The 25,196-nt window shown below is 46.6% G+C and overlaps 12 non-coding genes across 12 annotated transcripts; all 12 read right to left on the bottom strand.

The window, feature by feature from the left end:
- Positions 1 to 1,574: 1,574 nt before the first annotated feature.
- trnad-guc (transfer RNA aspartic acid (anticodon GUC)) lies at positions 1,575 to 1,646 on the bottom strand. The gene has a single exon. It is a non-coding gene; the product is annotated as a tRNA-Asp (tRNA).
- Positions 1,647 to 2,834: 1,188 nt separating this feature from the next.
- On the bottom strand, positions 2,835 to 2,906 carry trnae-uuc (transfer RNA glutamic acid (anticodon UUC)). Its single transcript has one exon. It is a non-coding gene; the product is annotated as a tRNA-Glu (tRNA).
- Positions 2,907 to 7,652: 4,746 nt separating this feature from the next.
- Positions 7,653 to 7,724, bottom strand: trnad-guc (transfer RNA aspartic acid (anticodon GUC)). Its single transcript has one exon. It is a non-coding gene; the product is annotated as a tRNA-Asp (tRNA).
- Positions 7,725 to 9,674: 1,950 nt separating this feature from the next.
- Positions 9,675 to 9,746, bottom strand: trnad-guc (transfer RNA aspartic acid (anticodon GUC)). Its single transcript has one exon. It is a non-coding gene; the product is annotated as a tRNA-Asp (tRNA).
- Positions 9,747 to 11,710: 1,964 nt separating this feature from the next.
- Positions 11,711 to 11,782, bottom strand: trnad-guc (transfer RNA aspartic acid (anticodon GUC)). Its single transcript has one exon. It is a non-coding gene; the product is annotated as a tRNA-Asp (tRNA).
- Positions 11,783 to 13,736: 1,954 nt separating this feature from the next.
- On the bottom strand, positions 13,737 to 13,808 carry trnad-guc (transfer RNA aspartic acid (anticodon GUC)). The gene has a single exon. It is a non-coding gene; the product is annotated as a tRNA-Asp (tRNA).
- Positions 13,809 to 15,752: 1,944 nt separating this feature from the next.
- On the bottom strand, positions 15,753 to 15,824 carry trnad-guc (transfer RNA aspartic acid (anticodon GUC)). The gene has a single exon. It is a non-coding gene; the product is annotated as a tRNA-Asp (tRNA).
- A 1,954-nt stretch (positions 15,825 to 17,778) lies between these two features.
- On the bottom strand, positions 17,779 to 17,850 carry trnad-guc (transfer RNA aspartic acid (anticodon GUC)). Its single transcript has one exon. It is a non-coding gene; the product is annotated as a tRNA-Asp (tRNA).
- A 1,179-nt stretch (positions 17,851 to 19,029) lies between these two features.
- On the bottom strand, positions 19,030 to 19,101 carry trnae-uuc (transfer RNA glutamic acid (anticodon UUC)). The gene has a single exon. It is a non-coding gene; the product is annotated as a tRNA-Glu (tRNA).
- Positions 19,102 to 19,805: 704 nt separating this feature from the next.
- Positions 19,806 to 19,877, bottom strand: trnad-guc (transfer RNA aspartic acid (anticodon GUC)). The gene has a single exon. It is a non-coding gene; the product is annotated as a tRNA-Asp (tRNA).
- A 3,979-nt stretch (positions 19,878 to 23,856) lies between these two features.
- Positions 23,857 to 23,928, bottom strand: trnad-guc (transfer RNA aspartic acid (anticodon GUC)). Its single transcript has one exon. It is a non-coding gene; the product is annotated as a tRNA-Asp (tRNA).
- A 1,193-nt stretch (positions 23,929 to 25,121) lies between these two features.
- Positions 25,122 to 25,193, bottom strand: trnae-uuc (transfer RNA glutamic acid (anticodon UUC)). The gene has a single exon. It is a non-coding gene; the product is annotated as a tRNA-Glu (tRNA).
- Positions 25,194 to 25,196: the final 3 nt, after the last annotated feature.

Here is a 25,196-nt window from a genome sequence, read left to right as displayed (position 1 = left end):
CCTAGTTGTAGATTCCCCTAGGAGGGGAAACATCCTCCCTGCATCTATCCTGTCAAGCACCCTCAGAATCCTATACAGAGAGAGACAGGGACAAAGAGGGAGACAAAGATAGACATACAGAGCGAGACAGTCAGTTTGACGTCTTGCAGAGTGGTCCGAGGGATAAGGAACTTCAGTTATGTTGAGAGTTTGTGATTGTTTTCCTCAGACGGTTAAGAGGAAATTTAATAAGAGGCTTTCAAAATTACAAGGGGATTTGATTGAGGTAATAAGGAGAAACGCTTGCCAGTGGCAGGTATGACGGTAACCAGAGGAGACCAATTGAAGATAGCAGAATCAGTATGGGGAGAATTGTATTATGCAGCAAGGGCTCAGGCCTACTGAATATCTTACTGCTTAGAAATGTTATCACGGCCCAACTCTCTCTCACTAAAGTCTTGCACACTTTGCTAACTTTCAAATGTTGCATTCTTCAAACTGGCGTTGAGTTGATTGATAGCCGTGCTGTGATAAGCTAAGTTTGTTAGGGGGGTGCAGCCTGCAAGAAAATACATGGAAGTTTGATAATAACCGTGACTGTTCTGACACTGTCAGCTGCAGTTAAATGTAGGCATGCACACGTTTAAATTGTCTCGTCCCAAATGTAATTTCCTGCTGACTTTGAAACAGCAGGCATTTTACAAAAGGCAAGGAAGTGCATTGTGTACCTGTTGAGACATCAGCAGTATTGAAATTGCAAAGGTTGATCAGGAGCAGACATTGCTTCGCGCGGGTGCATTGATTGGAGGCATTTCAAACAGCCTCAAAACGCACTGTTCCCTAACCGGGAATCGAATCACGGGCCGCGGCGGTGAAAGCGCCGAATCCTAACCACTAGGAAAGCTGCAAGAAGCTGCCTGCCAGCAAGCAGAGCAACGCAGACTTTCCTCCTTGCTGCTTTGAAATTCAGATCACTTTCACGCCAGGCAAACTTTTCGTACAAGATGACATCTTTTAGACGAGAACACAAAGGACATGTTCACTAAGCCATAGCATCAAGTGCGGGAAGGGGTCCATTTGCCATATATTTCCTTCTATGCTTTTCTCAGAGACAGAGGCATAAAGTCAGAGAGAAGCCGTCGGGGAAGTGAAAACTGAACATCATAATATCCACGACATTGTCCAGGAAATGGTTATGCAGTGCTTGAGACAAAGCAGCAAACACACACAAAATACCCGTATGTGCTCTCTTTGTGTGGGTATGTCTCAGATATCCATCTCAGTGTCATGCATTCATGGAGGCTGGCAGCACGGTGGGAGGCCATTCGGCCAATCGTGCCTGTGCTGTCTCTTTGAAAGAGCAGTCGTGCTTTCTCCCGCTGTTATCTCATTTTCTCTCTCCCTCCTCAGTGCCCCACACAACAGGCAAACAGAAGGAGAACACTCTACTAACGAGGAACTGGTGCAGGGAGTTGTTATAAATTTCGTCATGTTCATATTTTAAAATTATTTTCGTTCATTTTGTTCGATTCAACTTTTCCCAGGGTCTTTTTAAGGAGCTGCCCAAAGGTTTAAAATTGGGGATGTTAAAAATTCTCCCCGTCGGGGAATTGAACCCCGGTCTCCCGCGTGACAGGCGGGGATACTCACCACTATACTAACGAGGAACTGAAAGGTGCCGAATCTGTCAGAGCAAAAATCGACCTGTGAACAGAGGGACAGAGGCATAAGGGACAGAAATAAGAACAGAAGGAATAGGAGCAGGAGTGGGCCATTCGGCCCCTCGAGCCTGCCCCGCCATTCAATAAGATCATGGCTGATCAGATCTTATAATCAACGCCACTTTCCAGCCCGCTCCCCATAACCCTTGACTCCACTGCAGCTCAAATATATGTCTATCTCCACCTTGAATATATTCAGTGGCTCCGCCTCCACAGCTCTCTGGGGTAGAGGATTCCAAAGATTCACGACATTCTGAGAGAACAAATTCCTCCTCATCTCCGTTTTAAATGGGCGACCGGATATCCTGGAGCTTTGCCCCCGAGTTGTAGATTCCCCCAGGAGGGGAAACATCCTCCCTGCATCTATCCTGTCAAGCACCCTCAGAATCCTATACAGAGAGAGACAGGGACAAAGAGGGAGACAAAGATAGACATACAGAGCGAGACAGTCAGTTTGACGTCTTGCAGAGTGGTCCGAGGGATAAGGAACTTCAGTTATGTTGAGAGTTTGTGATTGTTTTCCTCAGACGGTTAAGAGGAAATTTAATAAGAGGCTTTCAAAATTACAAGGGGATTTGATTGAGGTAATAAGGAGAAACGCTTGCCAGTGGCAGGTATGACGGTAACCAGAGGAGACCAATTGAAGATAGCAGAATCAGTATGGGGAGAATTGTATTACGCAGCAAGGGCTCAGGCCTACTGAATATCTTCCTGCTTAGAAATGTTATCACGGCCCAACTCTCTCTCACTAAAGTCTTGCACACGTTGCTAACTTTCAAATGTTGCATTCTTCAAACTGGCGTTGAGTTGATTGATAGCCGTGCTGTGATAAGCTAAGTTTGTTAGGGGGGTGCAGCCTGCAAGAAAATACATGGAAGTTTGATAATAACAGTGACTGTTCTGACACTGTCAGCTGCAGTTAAATGTGGGCATGTACACGTTTAAATTGTCTCGTCCCAAATGTAATTTCCTGCTGACTTTGAAACAGCAGGCATTTTACAAAAGGCAAGGAAGTGCATTGTGTACCTGTTGAGGCAGCAGCAGTGTTGAAATTGCAAAGGTTGATCAGGAGCAGACATTGCTTCGCGCCGGTGCATTGATTGGAGGCATTTCAAACAGCCTCAAAACGCACTGTTCCCTAACCGGGAATCGAACCCGGGCCGCGGCGGTGAAAGCGCCGAATCTTAACCACTAGACCACCAGGGAAGCTGCAAGAAGCTGCCTGCCAGCAAGCAGAGCAACGCAGACTTTCCGCCTTGCTGCTTTGAAATTCAGATCACTTTCACGCCAGACAAACTTTTCGTACAAGATGACATCTTTTAGACGAGAACACAAAGGACATGTTCACTAAGCCACAGCATCAAGTGCGGGAAGGGGTCCATTTGCCATATATTTCCTTCTATGCTTTTCTCAGAGACAGAGGCATAAAGTCAGAGCGAAGCCGTCGGGGAAGTGAAAACTGAACATCATAATATCCACGACATTGTCCAGGAAATGGTTATGCAGTGCTTGAGACAAAGCAGCAAACACACACAAAATACCCGTATGTGCTCTCTTTGTGTGGGTATGTCTCAGATATCCATCTCAGTGTCATGCATTCATGGAGGCTGGCAGCACGGTGGGAGGCCATTCGGCCAATCGTGCCTGTGCTGTCTCTTTGAAAGAGCAGTCGTGCTTTCTCCCGCTGTTATCTCATTTTCTCTCTCCCTCCTCAGTGCCCAACACAACAGGCAAACAGAAGGAGAACACTCTACTAACGAGGAACTGGTGCAGGGAGTTGTTATAAATTTCGTCATGTTCATATTTTAAAATTATTTTCGTTCATTTTGTTCTATTCAACTTTTCCCAGGGTCTTTTTAAGGAGCTGCCCAAAGGTTTAAAATTGGGGATGTTAAAAATTCTCCCCGTCGGGGAATTGAACCCCGGTCTCCCGCGTGACAGGCGGGGATACTCACCACTATACTAATGAGGAACTGAAAGGTGCCGAATCTGTCAGAGCAAAAATCGACCTGTGAACAGAGGGACAGAGGCAGAAGGGACAGAAATAAGAACAGAAGGAATAGGAGCAGGAGTGGGCCATTCGGCCCCTCGAGCCTGCCCCGCCATTCAATAAGATCATGGCTGATCAGATCTTGTACTCAACGCCACTTTCCTGCCCGCTCCCCATAACCCTTGACTCCACTGCAGCTCAAATATATGTCTATCTCCACCTTGAATATATTCAGTGACTCCGCCTCCACAGCTCTCTGGGGTAGAGGTTTCCAAAGATTCACGACATTCTGAGAGAACAAATTCCTCCTCATCTCCGTTTTAAATGGGCGACCGGATATCCTGGAGCTTTGCCCCCTAGTTGTAGATTCCCCCAGGAGGGGAAACATCCTCCCTGCATCTATCCTGTCAAGCACCCTCAGAATCCTATACAGAGAGAGACAGGGACAAAGAGGGAGACAAAGATAGACATACAGAGCGAGACAGTCAGTTTGACGTCTTGCAGAGTGGTCCGAGGGATAAGGAACTTCAGTTATGTTGAGAGTTTGTGATTGTTTTCCTCAGACGGTTAAGAGGAAATTTAATAAGAGGCTTTCAAAATTACAAGGGGATTTGATTGAGGTAATAAGGAGAAACGCTTGCCAGTGGCAGGTATGACGGTAACCAGAGGAGACCAATTGAAGATAGCAGAATCAGTATGGGGAGAATTGTATTACGCAGCAAGGGCTCAGGCCTACTGAATATCTTACTGCTTAGAAATGTTATCACGGCCCAACTCTCTCTCACTAAAGTCTTGCACACGTTGCTAACTTTCAAATGTTGCATTCTTCAAACTGGCGTTGAGTTGATTGATAGCCGTGCTGTGATAAGCTAAGTTTGTTAGGGGGGTGCAGCCTGCAAGAAAATACATGGAAGTTTGATAATAACCGTGACTGTTCTGACACTGTCAGCTGCAGTTAAATGTGGGCATGTACACGTTTAAATTGTCTCGTCCCAAGTGTAATTTCCTGCTGACTTTGAAACAGCAGGCATTTTACAAAAGGCAAGGAAGTGCATTGTGTACCTGTTGAGGCAGCAGCAGTGTTGAAATTGCAAAGGTTGATCAGGAGCAGACATTGTTTCGCGCGGGTGCATTGATTGGAGGCATTTCAAACAGCCTCAAAACGCACTGTTCCCTAACCGGGAATCGAACCCGGGCCGCGGCAGTGAAAACGCCGAATCTTAACCACTAGACCACCAGGGAAACTGCAAAAAGCTGCCTGCCAGCAAGCAGAGCAACGCAGACTTTCCTCCTTGCTGCTTTGAAATTCAGATCACTTTCACGCCAGGCAAACTTTTCGTACAAGATGACATCTTTTAGACGAGAACACAAAGGACATGTTCACTAAGCCACAGCATCAAGTGCGGGAAGGGGTCCATTTGCCATATATTATCTTCTATGCTTTTCTCAGAGACAGAGGCATAAAGTCAGAGAGAAGCCGTCGGGGAAGTGAAAACTGAACATCATAATATCCACGACATTGTCCAGGAAATGGTTATGCAGTGCTTGAGACAAAGCAGCAAACACACACAAAATACCCGTATGTGCTCTCTTTGTGTGGGTATGTCTCAGATATCCATCTCAGTGTCATGCATTCATGGAGGCTGGCAGCACGGTGGGAGGCCATTCGGCCAATCGTGCCTGTGCTGTCTCTTTGAAAGAGCAGTCGTGCTTTCTCCCGCTGTTATCTCATTTTCTCTCTCCCTCCTCAGAGCCCCACACAACAGGCAAACAGAAGGAGAACACTCTACTAACGAGGAAATGGTGCAGGGAGTTGTTATAAATTTCGTCATGTACATATTTTAAAATTATTTTCGTTCATTATGTTCTATTCAACTTTTCCCAGGGTCTTTTTAAGGAGCTGCCCAAAGGTTTAAAATTGGGGATGTTAAAAATTCTCCCCGTCGGGGAATTGAACCCCGGCTTCCCACGTGACAGGCGGGGATACTCACCACTATACTAACGAGGAACTGAAAGGTGCCGAATCTGTCTGAGCAAAAATCGACCTGTGAACAGAGGGACAGAGGCAGAAGGGACAGAAATAAGAACAGAAGGAATAGGAGCAGGAGTGGGCCATTCGGCCCCTCGAGCCTGCCCCGCCATTCAATAAGATCATGGCTGATCAGATCTTGTACTCAACGCCACTTTCCTGCCCGCTCCCCATAACCCTTGACTCCACTGCAGCTCAAATATATGTATATCTCCACCTTGAATATATTCAGTGGCTCCGCCTCCACAGCTCTCTGGGGTAGAGGATTCCAAAGATTTACGACATTCTGAGAGAACAAATTCCTCCTCATCTCCGTTTTAAATGGGCGACCGGATATCCTGGAGCTTTGCCCCCTAGTTGTAGATTCCCCCAGGAGGGGAAACAGCCTCCCTGCATCTATCCTGTCAAGCACCCTCAGAATCCTATACAGAGAGAGACAGGGACAAAGAGGGAGACAAAGATAGACATACAGAGCGAGACAGTCAGTTTGACGTCTTGCAGAGTGGTCCGAGCGATAAGGAACTTCAGTTATGTTGAGAGTTTGTGATTGTTTTCCTCAGACGGTTAAGAGGAAATTTAATAAGAGGCTTTCAAAATTACAAGGGGATTTGATTGAGGTAATAAGGAGAAACGCTTGCCAGTGGCAGGTATGACGGTAACCAGAGGAGACCAATTGAAGATAGCAGAATCAGTATGTTGAGAATTGTATTACGCAGCAAGGGCTCAGGCCTACTGAATATCTTACTGCTTAGAAATGTTATCACGGCCCAACTCTCTCTCACTAAAGTCTTGCACACGTTGCTAACTTTCAAATGTTGCATTCTTCAAACTGGCGTTGAGTTGATTGATAGCCGTGCTGTGATAAGCTATGTTTGTTAGGGGGGTGCAGCCTGCAAGAAAATACATGGAAGTTTGATAATAACAGTGACTGTTCTGACACTGTCAGCTGCAGTTAAATGTGGGCATGTACACGTTTAAATTGTCTCGTCCCAAATGTAATTTCCTGCTGACTTTGAAACAGCAGGCATTTTACAAAAGGCAAGGAAGTGCATTGTGTACCTGTTGAGGCATCAGCAGTGTTGAAATTGCTAAAGGTTGATCAGGAGCAGACATTGCTTCGCGCGGGTGCATTGATTGGAGGCATTTCAAACAGCCTCAAAACGCACTGTTCCCTAACCGGGAATCCAACCAGGGCCGCGGCGGTAAAAGCGCCGAATCTTAACCACTAGACCACCAGGGAAGCTGCAAGAAGCTGCCTGCCAGCAAGCAGAGCAACGCAGACTTTCCTCCTTGCTGCTTTGAAATTCAGATCACTTTAACGCCAGGCAAACCTTTCGTACAAGATGACATCTTTTAGACGAGAACACAAAGGACATGTTCACTAAGCCACAGCATCAAGTGCGGGAAGGCGTCCATTTGCCATATATTTCCTTCTATGCTTTTCTCAGAGACAGAGGCATAAAGTCAGAGAGAAGCCGTCGGGGAAGTGAAAACTGACATCATAATATCCACGACATTGTCGAGGAAATGTTTATGCAGTGCTTGAGACAAAGCAGCAAACACACACAAAATACCCGTATGTGCTCTCTTTGTGTGGGTATGTCCCAGATATCCATCTCAGTGTCATGCATTCATGGAGGCTGGCAGCACGGTGGGAGGCCATTCGGCCAATCGTGCCTGTGCTGTCTCTTTGAAAGAGCAGTCGTGCTTTCTCCCGCTGTTATCTCATTTTCTCTCTCCCTCCTCAGAGCCCCACACAACAGGCAAACAGAAGGAGAACACTCTACTAACGAGGAACTGGTGCAGGGAGTTGTTATAAATTTCGTCATGTACATATTTTAAAATTATTTTCGTTCATTTTGTTCTATTCAACTTTTCCCAGGGTCTTTTTAAGGAGCTGCTCAAAGGTTTAAAATTGGGGATGTTAAAAATTCTCCCCGTCGGGGAATTGAACCCCGGTCTCCCGCGTGACAGGCGGGGATACTCACCACTATACTAACGAGGAACTGAAAGGTGCCGAATCTGTCAGAGCAAAAATCGACCTGTGAACAGAGGGACAGAAATAAGTTTCAGAACAGAAGGAATAGGAGCAGGAGTGGGCCATTCGGCCCCTCGAGCCTGCCCCGCCATTCAATAAGATCATGGCTGATCAGATCTTCTACGCAACGCCACTTTCCTGCCCGCTCCCCATAACCCTTGACTCCACTGCAGCTCAAATATATGTCTATCTCCACCTTGAATATATTCAGTGGCTCCGCCTCCACAGCTCTCTGGGGTAGAGGATTCCAAAGATTCACGACATTCTGAGAGAACAAATTCCTCCTCATCTCCGTTTTAAATGGGCGACCGGATATCCTGGAGCTTTGCCCCCTAGTTGTAGATTGCCCCAGGAGGGGAAACATCCTCCCTGCATCTATCCTGTCAAGCACCCTCAGAACCCTACACAGAGAGAGACAGGGACAAAGAGGGAGACAAAGATAGACATACAGAGCGAGACACTCAGTTTGACGTCTTGCAGAGTGGTCCGAGGGATAAGGAACTTCAGTTATGTTGAGAGTTTGTGATTGTTTTCCTCAGACGGTTAAGAGGAAATTTAATAAGAGGCTTTCAAAATTACAAGGGGATTTGATTGAGGTAATAAGGAGAAACGCTTGCCAGTGGCAGGTATGACGGTAACCAGAGGAGACCAATTGAAGATAGCAGAATCAGTATGGGGAGAATTGTATTACGCAGCAAGGGCTCAGGCCTACTGAATATCTTACTGCTTAGAAATGTTATCACGGCCCAACTCTCTCTCACTAAAGTCTTGCACACGTTGCTAACTTTCAAATGTTGCATTCTTCAAACTGGCGTTGAGTTGATTGATAGCCGTGCTGTGATAAGCTATGTTTGTTAGGGGGGTGCAGCCTGCAAGAAAATACATGGAAGTTTGATAATAACAGTGACTGTTCTGACACTGTCAGCTGCAGTTAAATGTGGGCATGTACACGTTTAAATTGTCTCGTCCCAAATGTAATTTCCTGCTGACTTTGAAACAGCAGGCATTTTACATAAAGGCAAGGAAGTGCATTGCGCACCTGTTGAGGCATCAGCAGTGTTGAAATTGCAAAGGTTGATCAGGAGCAGACATTGCTTCGCGCGGGTGCATTGATTGGAGGCATTTCAAACAGCCTCAAAACGCACTGTTCCCTAACCGCGAATCGAACCCGGGCCGCGGCGGTGAAAGCGCCGAATCCTAACCACTAGACCACCAGGGAAGCTGCAAGAAGCTGCAAGAAGCTGCCTGCCAGCAAGCAGAGCAACGCAGACTTTCCTCCTTGCTGCTTTGAAATTCACATCACTTTCACGCCAGGCAAACTTTTCGTACAAGTTGACATCTTTTAGACGAGAACACAAAGGACATGTTCACTAAGCCACAGCATCAAGTGCGGGAAGGGATCCATTTGCCATATATTTCCTTCTATGCTTTTCACAGAGGCATAAAGTCATAGAGAAGCCGTCGGGGAAGTGAAAACTGAACATCATAATATCCACGACATTGTCCAGGAAATGGTTATGCAGTGCTTGAGACAAAGCAGCAAACACACACAAAATACCCGTATGTGCTCTCTTTGTGTGGGTATGTCTCAGATATCCATCTCAGTGTCATGCATTCATGGAGGCTGGCAGCACGGTGGGAGGCCATTCGGCCAATCGTGCCTGTGCTGTCTCTTTGAAAGAGCAGTCGTGCTTTCTCCCGCTGTTATCTCATTTTCTCTCTCCCTCCTCAGTGCCCCACACAACAGGCAAACAGAAGGAGAACACTCTACTAACGAGGAACTGGTGCAGGGAGTTGTTATAAATTTCGTCATGTTCATATTTTAAAATTATTTTCGTTCATTTTGTTCTATTCAACTTTTCCCAGGGTCTTTTTAAGGAGCTGCCCAAAGGTTTAAAATTGGGGATGTTAAAAATTCTCCCCGTCGGGGAATTGAACCCCGGTCTCCCGCGTGACAGGCGGGGATACTCACCACTATACTAACGAGGAACTGAAAGGTGCCGAATCTGTCAAAGCAAAAATCGACCTATGAACAGAGGGACAGAGGCAGAAGGGACAGAAATAAGAATAGAAGGAATAGGAGCAGGAGTGGGCCATTCGGCCCCTCGAACCTGCCCCGCCATTCAATAAGATCATGGCTGATCAGATCCTCTACTCAACGCCACTTTCCTGCCCGCTCCCCATAACCCTTGACTCCACTGCAGCTCAAATATATGTCTACCTCCACCTTGAATATATTCAGTGGCTCCGCCTCCACAGCTCTCTGGGGTAGTGGATTCCAAAGATTCACGACATTCTGAGAGAAGAAATTCCTCCTCATCTCCGTTTTAAATGGGCGACCGGATATCCTGGAGCTTTGCCCCCTAGTTGTAGATTCCCCCAGGAGGGGAAACATCCTCCCTGCATCTATCCTGTCAAGCAACCTCAGAATCCTATACAGAGAGAGACAGGGACAAAGAGGGAGACAAAGATAGACATACAGAGCGAGACACTCAGTTTGACGTCTTGCAGAGTGGTCCGAGGGATAAGGAACTTCAGTTATGTTGAGAGTTTGTGATTGTTTTCCTCAGACGGTTAAGAGGAAATTTAATAAGAGGCTTTCAAAATTACAAGGGGATTTGATTGAGGTAATAAGGAGAAACGCTTGCCAGTGGCAGGTATGACGGTAACCAGAGGAGACCAATTGAAGATAGCAGAATTAGTATGGGGAGAATTGTATTACGCAGCAAGGGCTCAGGCCTACTGAATATCTTACTGCTTAGAAATGTTATCACGGCCCAACTCTCTCTCACTAAAGTCTTGCACACGTTGCTAACTTTCAAATGTTGCATTCTTCAAACTGGCGTTGAGTTGATTGATAGCCGTGCTGTGATAAGCTAAGTTTGTTAGGGGGGTGCAGCCTGCAAGAAAATACATGGAAGTTTGATAATAACAGTGACTGTTCTGACACTGTCAGCTGCAGTTAAATGTGGGCATATACGCGTTTAAATTGTCTCGTCCCAAATGTAATTTCCTGCTGACTTTGAAACAGCAGGCATTTTACAAAAGGCAAGGAAGTGCATTGTGTACCTGTTGAGGCATCAGCAGTGTTGAAATTGCTAAAGGTTGATCAGGAGCAGACATTGCTTCGCGCGGGTGCATTGATTGGAGGCATTTCAAACAGCCTCAAAACGCACTGTTCCCTAACCGGGAATCCAACCAGGGCCGCGGCGGTAAAAGCGCCGAATCCTAACCACTAGACCACCAGGGAAGCTGCAAGAAGCTGCAAGAAGCTGCCTGCCAGCAAGCAGAGCAACGCAGACTTTCCTCCTTGCTGCTTTGAAATTCAGATCACTTTAACGCCAGGCAAACCTTTCGTACAAGATGACATCTTTTAGACGAGAACACAAAGGACATGTTCACTAAGCCACAGCATCAAGTGCGGGAAGGCGTCCATTTGCCATATATTTCCTTCTATGCTTTTCTCAGAGACAGAGGCATAAAGTCAGAGAGAAGCCGTCGGGGAAGTGAAAACTGACATCATAATATCCACGACATTGTCGAGGAAATGTTTATGCAGTGCTTGAGACAAAGCAGCAAACACACACAAAATACCCGTATGTGCTCTCTTTGTGTGGGTATGTCCCAGATATCCATCTCAGTGTCATGCATTCATGGAGGCTGGCAGCACGGTGGGAGGCCATTCGGCCAATCGTGCCTGTGCTGTCTCTTTGAAAGAGCAGTCGTGCTTTCTCCCGCTGTTATCTCATTTTCTCTCTCCCTCCTCAGAGCCCCACACAACAGGCAAACAGAAGGAGAACACTCTACTAACGAGGAACTGGTGCAGGGAGTTGTTATAAATTTCGTCATGTACATATTTTAAAATTATTTTCGTTCATTTTGTTCTATTCAACTTTTCCCAGGGTCTTTTTAAGGAGCTGCTCAAAGGTTTAAAATTGGGGATGTTAAAAATTCTCCCCGTCGGGGAATTGAACCCCGGTCTCCCGCGTGACAGGCGGGGATACTCACCACTATACTAACGAGGAACTGAAAGGTGCCGAATCTGTCAGAGCAAAAATCGACCTGTGAACAGAGGGACAGAAATAAGTTTCAGAACAGAAGGAATAGGAGCAGGAGTGGGCCATTCGGCCCCTCGAGCCTGCCCCGCCATTCAATAAGATCATGGCTGATCAGATCTTCTACTCAACGCCACTTTCCTGCCCGCTCCCCATAACCCTTGACTCCACTGCAGCTCAAATATATGTCTATCTCCACCTTGAATATATTCAGTGGCTCCGCCTCCACAGCTCTCTGGGGTAGAGGATTCCAAAGATTCACGACATTCTGAGAGAACAAATTCCTCCCCATCTCCGTTTTAAATGGGCGACCGGATATCCTGGAGCTTTGCCCCCTAGTTGTAGATTGCCCCAGGAGGGGAAACATCCTCCCTGCATCTATCCTGTCAAGCACCCTCAGAACCCTACACAGAGAGAGACAGGGACAAAGAGGGAGACAAAGATAGACATACAGAGCGAGACACTCAGTTTGACGTCTTGCAGAGTGGTCCGAGGGATAAGGAACTTCAGTTATGTTGAGAGTTTGTGATTGTTTTCCTCAGACGGTTAAGAGGAAATTTAATAAGAGGCTTTCAAAATTACAAGGGGATTTGATTGAGGTAATAAGGAGAAACGCTTGCCAGTGGCAGGTATGACGGTAACCAGAGGAGACCAATTGAAGATAGCAGAATCAGTATGGGGAGAATTGTATTACGCAGCAAGGGCTCAGGCCTACTGAATATCTTACTGCTTAGAAATGTTATCACGGCCCAACTCTCTCTCACTAAAGTCTTGCACACGTTGCTAACTTTCAAATGTTGCATTCTTCAAACTGGCGTTGAGTTGATTGATAGCCGTGCTGTGATAAGCTATGTTTGTTAGGGGGGTGCAGCCTGCAAGAAAATACATGGAAGTTTGATAATAACAGTGACTGTTCTGACACTGTCAGCTGCAGTTAAATGTGGGCATGTACACGTTTAAATTGTCTCGTCCCAAATGTAATTTCCTGCTGACTTTGAAACAGCAGGCATTTTACAAAAGGCAAGGAAGTGCATTGTGTACCTGTTGAGGCAGCAGCAGTGTTGAAATTGCAAAGGTTGATCAGGAGCAGACATTGTTTCGCGCGGGTGCATTGATTGGAGGCATTTCAAACAGCCTCAAAACGCACTGTTCCCTAATCGGGAATCGAACCCGGACCGCGGCGGTGAAAGCGCCGAATCTTAACCACTAGACCACCAGGGAAGCTGCAAGAAGCTGCAAGAAGCTGCCTGCCAGCAAGCAGAGCAACGCAGACTTTCCTCCTTGCCGCTTTGAAATTCAGATCACTTTCACGCCAGGCAAACTTTTCGGACAAGATGACATCTTTTAGACGAGAACACAAAGGACATGTTCACTAAGCCACAGCATCAAGTGCGGGAAGGCGTCCATTTGCCATATATTTCCTTCTATGCTATTCTCAGAGACAGAGGCATAAAGTCAGAGAGAAGCCGTCGGGGAAGTGAAAACTGACATCATAATATCCACGACATTGTCGAGGAAATGGTTATGCAGTGCTTGAGACAAAGCAGCAAACACACACAAAATACCCGTATGCGCTCTCTTTGTGTGGGTATGTCTCAGATATCCATCTCAGTGTCATGCATTCATGGAGGCTGGCAGCACGGTGGGAGGCCATTCGGCCAATCGTGCCTTTGCTGTCTCTTTGAAAGAGCAGTCGTGCTTTCTCCCGCTGTTATCTCATTTTCTCTCTCCCTCCTCAGTGCCCCACACAACAGGCAAACAGAAGGAGAACACTCTACTAACGAGGAACTGGTGCAGGGAGTTGTTATTAATTTCCTCATGTACATATTTTAAAATTATTTTCGTTCATTTTGTTCTATTCAACCTTTCCCAGGATCTTTTTAAGGAGCTGCTCAAAGGTTTAAAATTGGGGATGTTAAAAATTCTCCCCGTCGGGGAATTGAACCCCGGTCTCCCGCGTGACAGGCGGGGATACTCACCACTATACTAACGAGGAACTGAAAGGTGCCGAATCTGTCAGAGCAAAAATCGACCTGTTAACAGGGGCAGAAGGGACAGAAATCAGAACAGAAGGAATAGGAGCAGGAGTGGGCCATTCGGCCCCTCGAGCCTGCCCCGCCATTCAATAAGATCATGGCTGATCAGATCTTCTACTCAACGCCACTTTCCTGCCCGCTCCCCATAACCCTTGACTCCACTGCAGCTCAAATATATGTCTATCTCCACCTTGAATATATTCAGTGGCTCCGCCTCCACAGCTCTCTGGGGTAGAGGATTCCAAAGATTCACGACATTCTGAGAGAACAAATTCCTCCTCATCTCCGTTTTAAATGGGCGACCGGATATCCTGGAGCTTTGCCCCCTAGTTGTAGATTGCCCCAGGAGGGGAAACATCCTCCCTGCATCTATCCTGTCAAGCACCCTCAGAACCCTACACAGAGAGAGACAGGGACAAAGAGGGAGACAAAGATAGACATACAGAGCGAGACACTCAGTTTGACGTCTTGCAGAGTGGTCCGAGGGATAAGGAACTTCAGTTATGTTGAGAGTTTGTGATTGTTTTCCTCAGACGGTTAAGAGGAAATTTAATAAGAGGCTTTCAAAATTACAAGGGGATTTGATTGAGGTAATAAGGAGAAACGCTTGCCAGTGGCAGGTATGACGGTAACCAGAGGAGACCAATTGAAGATAGCAGAATCAGTATGGGGAGAATTGTATTACGCAGCAAGGGCTCAGGCCTACTGAATATCTTACTGCTTAGAAATGTTATCACGGCCCAACTCTCTCTCACTAAAGTCTTGCACACGTTGCTAACTTTCAAATGTTGCATTCTTCAAACTGGCGTTGAGTTGATTGATAGCCGTGCTGTGATAAGCTATGTTTGTTAGGGGGGTGCAGCCTGCAAGAAAATACATGGAAGTTTCATAATAACAGTGACTGTTCTGACACTGTCAGCTGCAGTTAAATGTGGGCATGTACACGTTTAAATTGTCTCGTCCCAAATGTAATTTCCTGCTGACTTTGAAACAGCAGGCATTTTACAAAAGGCAAGGAAGTGCATTGTGTACCTGTTGAGCATCAGCAGTGCTGAAATTGCAAAGGTTGATCAGGAGCAGACATTGCTTCGCGCGGGTGCATTGATTGGAGGCATTTCAAACAGCCTCAAAACGCACTGTTCCCTAACCGGGAATCCAACCAGGGCCGCGGCGGTAAAAGCGCCGAATCCTAACCACTAGACCACCAGGGAAGCTGCAAGAAGCTGCCTGCCAGCAAGCAGAGCAACGCAGACTTTCCTCCTTGCTGCTTTGAAATTCAGATCACTTTAACGCCAGGCAAACCTTTCGTACAAGATGACATCTTTTAGACGAGAACACAAAGGACATGTTCACTAAGCCACAGCATCAAGTGCGGGAAGGCGTCCATTTGCCATATATTTCCTTCTATGCTTTTCTCAGAGACAGAGGCATAAAGTCAGAGAGAAGCCGTCGGGGAAGTGAAAACTGACATCATAATATCCACGACATTGTCGAGGAAATGTTTATGCAGTGCTTGAGACAAAGCAGCAAACACACACAAAATACCCGTATGTGCTCTCTTTGTGTGGGTATGTCCCAGATATCCATCTCAGTGTCATGCATTCATGGAGGCTGGCAGCACGGTGGGAGGCCATTCGGCCAATCGTGCCTGTGCTGTCTCTTTGAAAGAGCAGTCGTGCTTTCTCCCGCTGTTATCTCATTTTCTCTCTCCCTCCTCAGAGCCCCACACAACAGGCAAACAGAAGGAGAACACTCTACTAACGAGGAACTGGTGCAGGGAGTTGTTATAAATTTCGTCATGTACATATTTTAAAATTATTTTCGTTCATTTTGTTCTATTCAACTTTTCCCAGGGTCTTTTTAAGGAGCTGCCCAAAGGATTAAAATTGGGAATGTTAAAAATTCTCCCCGTCGGGGAATTGAACCCCGGTCTCCCGCGTGACAGGCGGGGATACTCACCACTATACTAACGAGGAACTGAAAGGTGCCGAATCTGTCAGAGCAAAAATCGACCTGTGAACAGAGGGACAGAAATAAGTTTCAGAACAGAAGGAATAGGAGCAGGAGTGGGCCATTCGGCCCCTCGAGCCTGCCCCGCCATTCAATAAGATCATGGCTGATCAGATCTTCTACTCAACGCCACTTTCCTGCCCGCTCCCCATAACCCTTGACTCCACTGCAGCTCAAATATATGTCTATCTCCACCTTGAATATATTCAGTGGCTCCGCCTCCACAGCTCTCTGGGGTAGAGGATTCCAAAGATTCACGACATTCTGAGAGAACAAATTCCTCCCCATCTCCGTTTTAAATGGGCGACCGGATATCCTGGAGCTTTGCCCCCTAGTTGTAGATTGCCCCAGGAGGGGAAACATCCTCCCTGCATCTATCCTGTCAAGCACCCTCAGAACCCTACACAGAGAGAGACAGGGACAAAGAGGGAGACAAAGATAGACATACAGAGCGAGACACTCAGTTTGACGTCTTGCAGAGTGGTCCGAGGGATAAGGAACTTCAGTTATGTTGAGAGTTTGTGATTGTTTTCCTCAGACGGTTAAGAGGAAATTTAATAAGAGGCTTTCAAAATTACAAGGGGATTTGATTGAGGTAATAAGGAGAAACGCTTGCCAGTGGCAGGTATGACGGTAACCAGAGGAGACCAATTGAAGATAGCAGAATCAGTATGGGGAGAATTGTATTACGCAGCAAGGGCTCAGGCCTACTGAATATCTTACTGCTTAGAAATGTTATCACGGCCCAACTCTCTCTCACTAAAGTCTTGCACACGTTGCTAACTTTCAAATGTTGCATTCTTCAAACTGGCGTTGAGTTGATTGATAGCCGTGCTGTGATAAGCTATGTTTGTTAGGGGGGTGCAGCCTGCAAGAAAATACATGGAAGTTTGATAATAACAGTGACTGTTCTGACACTGTCAGCTGCAGTTAAATGTGGGCATGTACACGTTTAAATTGTCTCGTCCCAAATGTAATTTCCTGCTGACTTTGAAACAGCAGGCATTTTACAAAAGGCAAGGAAGTGCATTGTGTACCTGTTGAGGCAGCAGCAGTGTTGAAATTGCAAAGGTTGATCAGGAGCAGACATTGTTTCGCGCGGGTGCATTGATTGGAGGCATTTCAAACAGCCTCAAAACGCACTGTTCCCTAATCGGGAATCGAACCCGGACCGCGGCGGTGAAAGCGCCGAATCTTAACCACTAGACCACCAGGGAAGCTGCAAGAAGCTGCAAGAAGCTGCCTGCCAGCAAGCAGAGCAACGCAGACTTTCCTCCTTGCCGCTTTGAAATTCAGATCACTTTCACGCCAGGCAAACTTTTCGGACAAGATGACATCTTTTAGACGAGAACACAAAGGACATGTTCACTAAGCCACAGCATCAAGTGCGGGAAGGCGTCCATTTGCCATATATTTCCTTCTATGCTATTCTCAGAGACAGAGGCATAAAGTCAGAGAGAAGCCGTCGGGGAAGTGAAAACTGACATCATAATATCCACGACATTGTCGAGGAAATGGTTATGCAGTGCTTGAGACAAAGCAGCAAACACACACAAAATACCCGTATGCGCTCTCTTTGTGTGGGTATGTCTCAGATATCCATCTCAGTGTCATGCATTCATGGAGGCTGGCAGCACGGTGGGAGGCCATTCGGCCAATCGTGCCTTTGCTGTCTCTTTGAAAGAGCAGTCGTGCTTTCTCCCGCTGTTATCTCATTTTCTCTCTCCCTCCTCAGTGCCCCACACAACAGGCAAACAGAAGGAGAACACTCTACTAACGAGGAACTGGTGCAGGGAGTTGTTATTAATTTCCTCATGTACATATTTTAAAATTATTTTCGTTCATTTTGTTCTATTCAACCTTTCCCAGGATCTTTTTAAGGAGCTGCTCAAAGGTTTAAAATTGGGGATGTTAAAAATTCTCCCCGTCGGGGAATTGAACCCCGGTCTCCCGCGTGACAGGCGGGGATACTCACCACTATACTAACGAGGAACTGAAAGGTGCCGAATCTGTCAGAGCAAAAATCGACCTGTTAACAGGGGCAGAAGGGACAGAAATCAGAACAGAAGGAATAGGAGCAGGAGTGGGCCATTCGGCCCCTCGAGCCTGCCCCGCCATTCAATAAGATCATGGCTGATCAGATCTTCTACTCAACGCCACTTTCCTGCCCGCTCCCCATAACCCTTGACTCCACTGCAGCTCAAATATATGTCTATCTCCACCTTGAATATATTCAGTGGCTCCGCCTCCACAGCTCTCTGGGGTAGAGGATTCCAAAGATTCACGACATTCTGAGAGAACAAATTCCTCCTCATCTCCGTTTTAAATGGGCGACCGGATATCCTGGAGCTTTGCCCCCTAGTTGTAGATTGCCCCAGGAGGGGAAACATCCTCCCTGCATCTATCCTGTCAAGCACCCTCAGAACCCTACACAGAGAGAGACAGGGACAAAGAGGGAGACAAAGATAGACATACAGAGCGAGACACTCAGTTTGACGTCTTGCAGAGTGGTCCGAGGGATAAGGAACTTCAGTTATGTTGAGAGTTTGTGATTGTTTTCCTCAGACGGTTAAGAGGAAATTTAATAAGAGGCTTTCAAAATTACAAGGGGATTTGATTGAGGTAATAAGGAGAAACGCTTGCCAGTGGCAGGTATGACGGTAACCAGAGGAGACCAATTGAAGATAGCAGAATCAGTATGGGGAGAATTGTATTACGCAGCAAGGGCTCAGGCCTACTGAATATCTTACTGCTTAGAAATGTTATCACGGCCCAACTCTCTCTCACTAAAGTCTTGCACACGTTGCTAACTTTCAAATGTTGCATTCTTCAAACTGGCGTTGAGTTGATTGATAGCCGCGCTGTGATAAGCTATGTTTGTTAGGGGGGTGCAGCCTGCAAGAAAATACATGGAAGTTTGATAATAACAGTGACTGTTCTGACACTGTCAGCTGCAGTTAAATGTGGGCATGTACACGTTTAAATTGTCTCGTCCCAAATGTAATTTCCTGCTGACTTTGAAACAGCAGGCATTTTACAAATGGCAAGGAAGTGCATTGTGTACCTGTTGAGCATCAGCAGTGCTGAAATTGCAAAGGTTGATCAGGAGCAGACATTGCTTCGCGCGGGTGCATTGATTGGAGGCATTTCAAACAGCCTCAAAACGCACTGTTCCCTAACCGGGAATCGAACCCGGGCCGCGGCGGTGAAAGCGCCGAATCCTAACCACTAGACCACCAGGGAAGCTGCAAGAAACTGCAAGAAGCTGCCTGCCAGCAAGCAGAGCAACGCAGACTTTCCTCCTTGCTGCTTTGAAATTCAGATCACTTTCACGCCAGGCAAACTGTTCGTACAAGATGACATCTTTTAGACGAGAACACAAAGGACATGTTCACTAAGCCACAGCATCAAGTGCGGGAAGGGGTGCATTTGCCATATATTTCCTTCTATGCTTTTCTCAGAGACAGAGGCATAAAGTCATAGAGAAGCCGTCGGGGAAGTGAAAACTGAACATCATAATATCCACGACATTGTCCAGGAAATGGTTATGCAGTGCTTGAGACAAAGCAGCAAACACACACAAAATACCCGTATGTGCTCTCCTTGTGTGGGTATGTCTCAGATATCCATCTCAGTGTCATGCATTCATGGAGGCTGGCAGCACGGTGGGAGGCCATTCGGCCAATCGTGCCTGTGCTGTCTCTTTGAAAGAGCAGTCGTGCTTTCTCCCGCTGTTATCTCATTTTCTCTCTCCCTCCTCAGTGCCCCACACAACAGGCAAACAGAAGGAGAACACTCTACTAACGAGGAACTGGTGCAGGGAGTTGTTATAAATTTCGTCATGTACATATTTTAAAATTATTTTCGTTCATTTTGTTCTATTCAACTTTTCCCAGGGTCTTTTTAAGGAGCTGCCCAAAGGTTTAAAATTGGGGATGTTAAAAATTCTCCCCGTCGGGGAATTGAACCCCGGTCTCCCGCGTGACAGGCGGGGATACTCACCACTATACTAACGAGGAACTGAAAGGTGCCGAATCTGTCTGAGCAAAAATCGACCTGTGAACAGAGGGACAGAGGCAGAAGGGACAGAAATAAGAACAGAAGGAATAGGAGCAGGAGTGGGCCATTCGGCCCCTCGAGCCTGCCCCGCCATTCAATAAGATCATGGCTGATCAGATCTTCTACTCAACGCCACTTTCCTGCCCGCTCCCCATAACCCTTGACTCCACTGCAGCTCAAATATATGTCTATCTCCACCTTGAATATATTCAGTGGCTCCGCCTCCACAGCTCTCTGGGGTAGAGGATTCCAAAGATTCACGACATTCTGAGAGAAGAAATTCCTCCTCATCTCCGTTTTAAATGGGCGACCGGATATCCTGGAGCTTTGCCCCCTAGTTGTAGATTCCCCCAGGAGGGGAAACATCCTCCCTGCATCTATCCTGTCAAGCACCCTCAGAATCCTATACAGAGAGAGACAGGGACAAAGAGGGAGACAAAGATAGACATACAGAGCGAGACAGTCAGTTTGACGTCTTGCAGAGTGGTCCGAGGGATAAGGAACTTCAGTTATGTTGAGAGTTTGTGATTGTTTTCCTCAGACGGTTAAGAGGAAATTTAATAAGAGGCTTTCAAAATTACAAGGGGATTTGATTGAGGTAATAAGGAGAAACGCTTGCCAGTGGCAGGTATGACGGTAACCAGAGGAGACCAATTGAAGATAGCAGAATCAGTATGGTGGGAATTGTATTACGCAGCAAGGGCTCAGGCCTACTGAATATCTTACTGCTTAGAAATGTTATCACGGCCCAACTCTCTCTCACTAAAGTCTTGCACACGTTGCTAACTTTCAAATGTTGCATTCTTCAAACTGGCGTTGAGTTGATTGATAGCCGTGCTGTGATAAGCTATGTTTGTTAGGGGGGTGCAGCCTGCAAGAAAATACATGGAAGTTTGATAATAACAGTGACTGTTCTGACACTGTCAGCTGCAGTTAAATGTGGGCATGTACACGTTTAAATTGTCTCGTCCCAAATGTAATTTCCTGCTGACTTTGAAACAGCAGGAGTTTTACAAAAGGCAAGGAAGTGCATTGCGCACCTGTTGAGGCATCAGCAGTGTTGAAATTGCAAAGGTTGATCAGGAGCAGACATTGCTTCGCGCGGGTGCATTGATTGGAGGCATTTCAAACAGCCTCAAAACGCACTGTTCCCTAACCGGGAATCGAACCCGGGCCGCGGCGGTGAAAGCGCCGAATCCTAACCACTAGACCACCAGTGAAGCTGCAAGAAGCTGCAAGAAGCTGCCTGCCAGCAAGCAGAGCAACGCAGACTTTCCTCCTTGCCGCTTTGAAATTCAGATCACTTTCACGCCAGGCAAACTTTTCGGACAAGATGACATCTTTTAGACGAGAACACAAAGGACATGTTCACTAAGCCACAGCATCAAGTGCGGGAAGGGGTCCATTTGCCATATATTTCCTTCTATGCTTTTCTCAGAGACAGAGGCATAAAGTCAAAGAGAAGCCGTCGGGGAAGTGAAAACTGAACATCATAATATCCACGACATTGTCCAGGAAATGGTTATGCAGTGCTTGAGATAAAGCAGCAAACACACACAAAATACCCGTATGTGCTCTCTTTGTGTGGGTATGTCTCAGATGTCCATCTCAGTGTCATGCATTCATGGAGGCTGGCAGCACGGTGGGAGGCCATTCGGCCAATCGTGCCTGTGCTGTCTCTTTGAAAGAGCAGTCGTGCTTTCTCCCGCTGTTATCTCATTTTCTCTCTCCCTCCTCAGTGCCCCACACAACAGGCAAACAGAAGGAGAACACTCTACTAACGAGGAACTGGTGCAGGGAGTTGTTATAAATTTCGTCATGTTCATATTTTAAAATTATTTTCGTTCATTTTGTTCTATTCAACTTTTCCCAGGGTCTTTTTAAGGAGCTGCCCAAAGGTTTAAAATTCTCCCCGTCGGGGAATTGAACCCCGGTCGCCCGCGTGACAGGCGGGGATACTCACCACTATACTAACGAGGAACTGAAAGGTGCCGAATCTGTCAAAGCAAAAATCGACCTATGAACAGAGCGACAGAAGGGACAGAAATAAGAATAGAAGGAATAGGAGCAGGAGTGGGCCATTCGGCCCCTCGAACCTGCCCCGCCATTCAATAAGATCATGGCTGATCAGATCCTCTACTCAACGCCACTTTCCTGCCCGCTCCCCATAACCCTTGACTCCACTGCAGCTCAAATATATGTCTACCTCCACCTTGAATATATTCAGTGGCTCCGCCTCCACAGCTCTCTGGGGTAGAGGATTCCAAAGATTCACGACATTCTGAGAGAACAAATTCCTCCTCATCTCCGTTTTAAATGGGCGACCGGATATCCTGGAGCTTTGCCCCCTAGTTGTAGATTCCCCCAGGAGGGGAAACATCCTCCCTGCATCTATCCTGTCAAGCAACCTCAGAATCCTATACAGAGAGAGACAGGGACAAAGAGGGAGACAAAGATAGACATACAGAGCGAGACACTCAGTTTGACGTCTTGCAGAGTGGTCCGAGGGATAAGGAACTTCAGTTATGTTGAGAGTTTGTGATTGTTTTCCTCAGACGGTTAAGAGGAAATTTAATAAGAGGCTTTCAAAATTACAAGGGGATTTGATTGAGGTAATAAGGAGAAACGCTTGCCAGTGGCAGGTATGACGGTAACCAGAGGAGACCAATTGAAGATAGCAGAATCAGTATGGGGAGAATTGTATTACGCAGCAAGGGCTCAGGCCTACTGAATATCTTACTGCTTAGAAATGTTATCACGGCCCAACTCTCTCTCACTAAAGTCTTGCACACGTTGCTACCTTTCAAATGTTGCATTCTTCAAACTGGCGTTGAGTTGATTGATAGCCGTGCTGTGATAAGCTAAGTTTGTTAGGGGGGTGCAGCCTGCAAGAAAATACATGGAAGTTTGATAATAACAGTGACTGTTCTGACACTGTCAGCTGCAGTTAAATGTGGGCATATACGCGTTTAAATTGTCTCGTCCCAAATGTAATTTCCTGCTGACTTTGAAACAGCAGGCATTTTACAAAAGGCAAGGAAGTGCATTGTGTACCTGTTGAGGCATCAGCAGTGTTGAAATTGCTAAAGGTTGATCAGGAGCAGACATTGCTTCGCGCGGGTGCATTGATTGGAGGCATTTCAAACAGCCTCAAAATGCACTGTTCCCTAACCGGGAATCGAACCCGGGCCGCGGCGGTGAAAGCGCCGAATCCTAACCACTAGACCACCAGGAAAGCTGCAAGAAGCTGCAAGAAGCTGCCTGCCAGCAAGCAGAGCAACGCAGACTTTCCTCCTTGCTGCTTTGAAATTCAGATCACTTTAACGCCAGGCAAACCTTTCGTACAAGTTGACATCTTTTAGACGAGAACACAAAGGACATGTTCACTAAGCCACAGCATCAAGTGCGGGAAGGCGTCCATTTGCCATATATTTCCTTCTATGCTTTTCTCAGAGACAGAGGCATAAAGTCAGAGAGAAGCCGTCGGGGAAGTGAAAACTGAACATCATAATATCCACGACATTGTCGAGGAAATGGTTATGCAGTGCTTGAGACAAAGCAGCAAACACACACAAAATACCCGTATGAGCTCTCTTTGTGTGGGTATGTCTCAGATATCCATCTCAGTGTCATGCATTCATGGAGGCTGGCAGCACGGTGGGAGGCCTTTCGGCCAATCGTGCCTGTGCTGTCTCTTTGAAAGAGCAGTCGTGCTTTCTCCCGCTGTTATCTCATTTTCTCTCTCCCTCCTCAGAGCCCCACACAACAGGCAAACAGAAGGAGAACACTCTACTAACGAGGAACTGGTGCAGGGAGTTGTTATAAATTTCGTCATGTACATATTTTAAAATTATTTTCGTTCATTTTGTTCTATTCAACTTTTCCCAGGGTCTTTTTAAGGAGCTGCTCAAAGGTTTAAAATTGGGGATGTTAAAAATTCTCCCCGTCGGGGAATTGAACCCCGGTCTCCCGCGTGACAGGCGGGGATACTCACCACTATACTAACGAGGAACTGAAAGGTGCCGAATCTGTCAGAGCAAAAATCGACCTGTGAACAGAGGGACAGAGGCAGAAGGGACAGAAATAAGTTTCAGAACAGAAGGAATAGGAGCAGGAGTGGGCCATTCGGCCCCTCGAACCTGCCCCGCCATTCAATAAGATCATGGCTGATCAGATCTTCTACTCAACGCCACTTTCCTGCCCGCTCCCCATAATCCTTGACTCCACTGCAGCTCAAATATATGTCTACCTCCACCTTGAATATATTCAGTGGCTCCGCCTCCACAGCTCTCTGGAGTAGAGGATTCCAAAGATTCACGACATTCTGAGAGAAGAAATTCCTCCTCATCTCCGTTTTAAATGGGCGACCGGATATCCTGGAGCTTTGCCCCCTAGTTGTAGATTCCCCCAGGAGGGGAAACATCCTCCCTGCATCTATCCTGTCAAGCAACCTCAGAATCCTATACAGAGAGAGACAGGGACAAAGAGGGAGACAAAGAAAGACATACAGAGCGAGACACTCAGTTTGACGTCTTGCAGAGTGGTCCGAGGGATAAGGAACTTCAGTTATGTTGAGAGTTTGTGATTGTTTTCCTCAGACGGTTAAGAGGAAATTTAATAAGAGGCTTTCAAAATTACAAGGGGATTTGATTGAGGTAATAAGGAGAAACGCTTGCCAGTGGCAGGTATGACGGTAACCAGAGGAGACCAATTGAAGATTGCAGAATCAGTATGGGGAGAATTGTATTATGCAGCAAGGGCTCAGGCCTACTGAATATCTTACTGCTTAGAAATGTTATCACGGCCCAACTCTCTCTCACTAAAGTCTTGCACACGTTGCTAACTTTCAAATGTTGCATTCTTCAAACTGGCGTTGAGTTGATTGATAGCCGTGCTGTGATAAGCTAAGTTTGTTAGGGGTGCAGCCTGCAAGAAAATACATGGAAGTTTGATAATAACCGTGACTGTTCTGACACTGTCAGCTGCAGTTAAATGTGGGCATATCCGCGTTTAAATTGTCTCGTCCCAAATGTAATTTCCTGCTGACTTTGAAACAGCAGGCATTTTACAAAAGGCAAGGAAGTGCATTGTGTACCTGTTGAGGCATCAGCAGTGTTGAAATTGCTAAAGGTTGATCAGGAGCAGACATTGCTTCGCGCGGGTGCATTTATTGGAGGCATTTCAAACGGCCGCAAAACGCACTGTTCCCTAACCGGGAATCGAACCCGGGCCGCGGCGGTGAAAGCGCCGAATCCAAACCACTAGACCACCAGGGAAGC

Source organism: Somniosus microcephalus, unplaced genomic scaffold, assembly GCF_052327205.1.
Source record: "Somniosus microcephalus isolate GS21.2 unplaced genomic scaffold, FLI_Smic_1.0 unresolved_chr5, whole genome shotgun sequence".
NCBI classification, from domain to species: Eukaryota; Metazoa; Chordata; class Chondrichthyes; order Squaliformes; family Somniosidae; genus Somniosus; species Somniosus microcephalus.
This window is presented reverse-complemented; position numbering and strand designations above follow the sequence as displayed.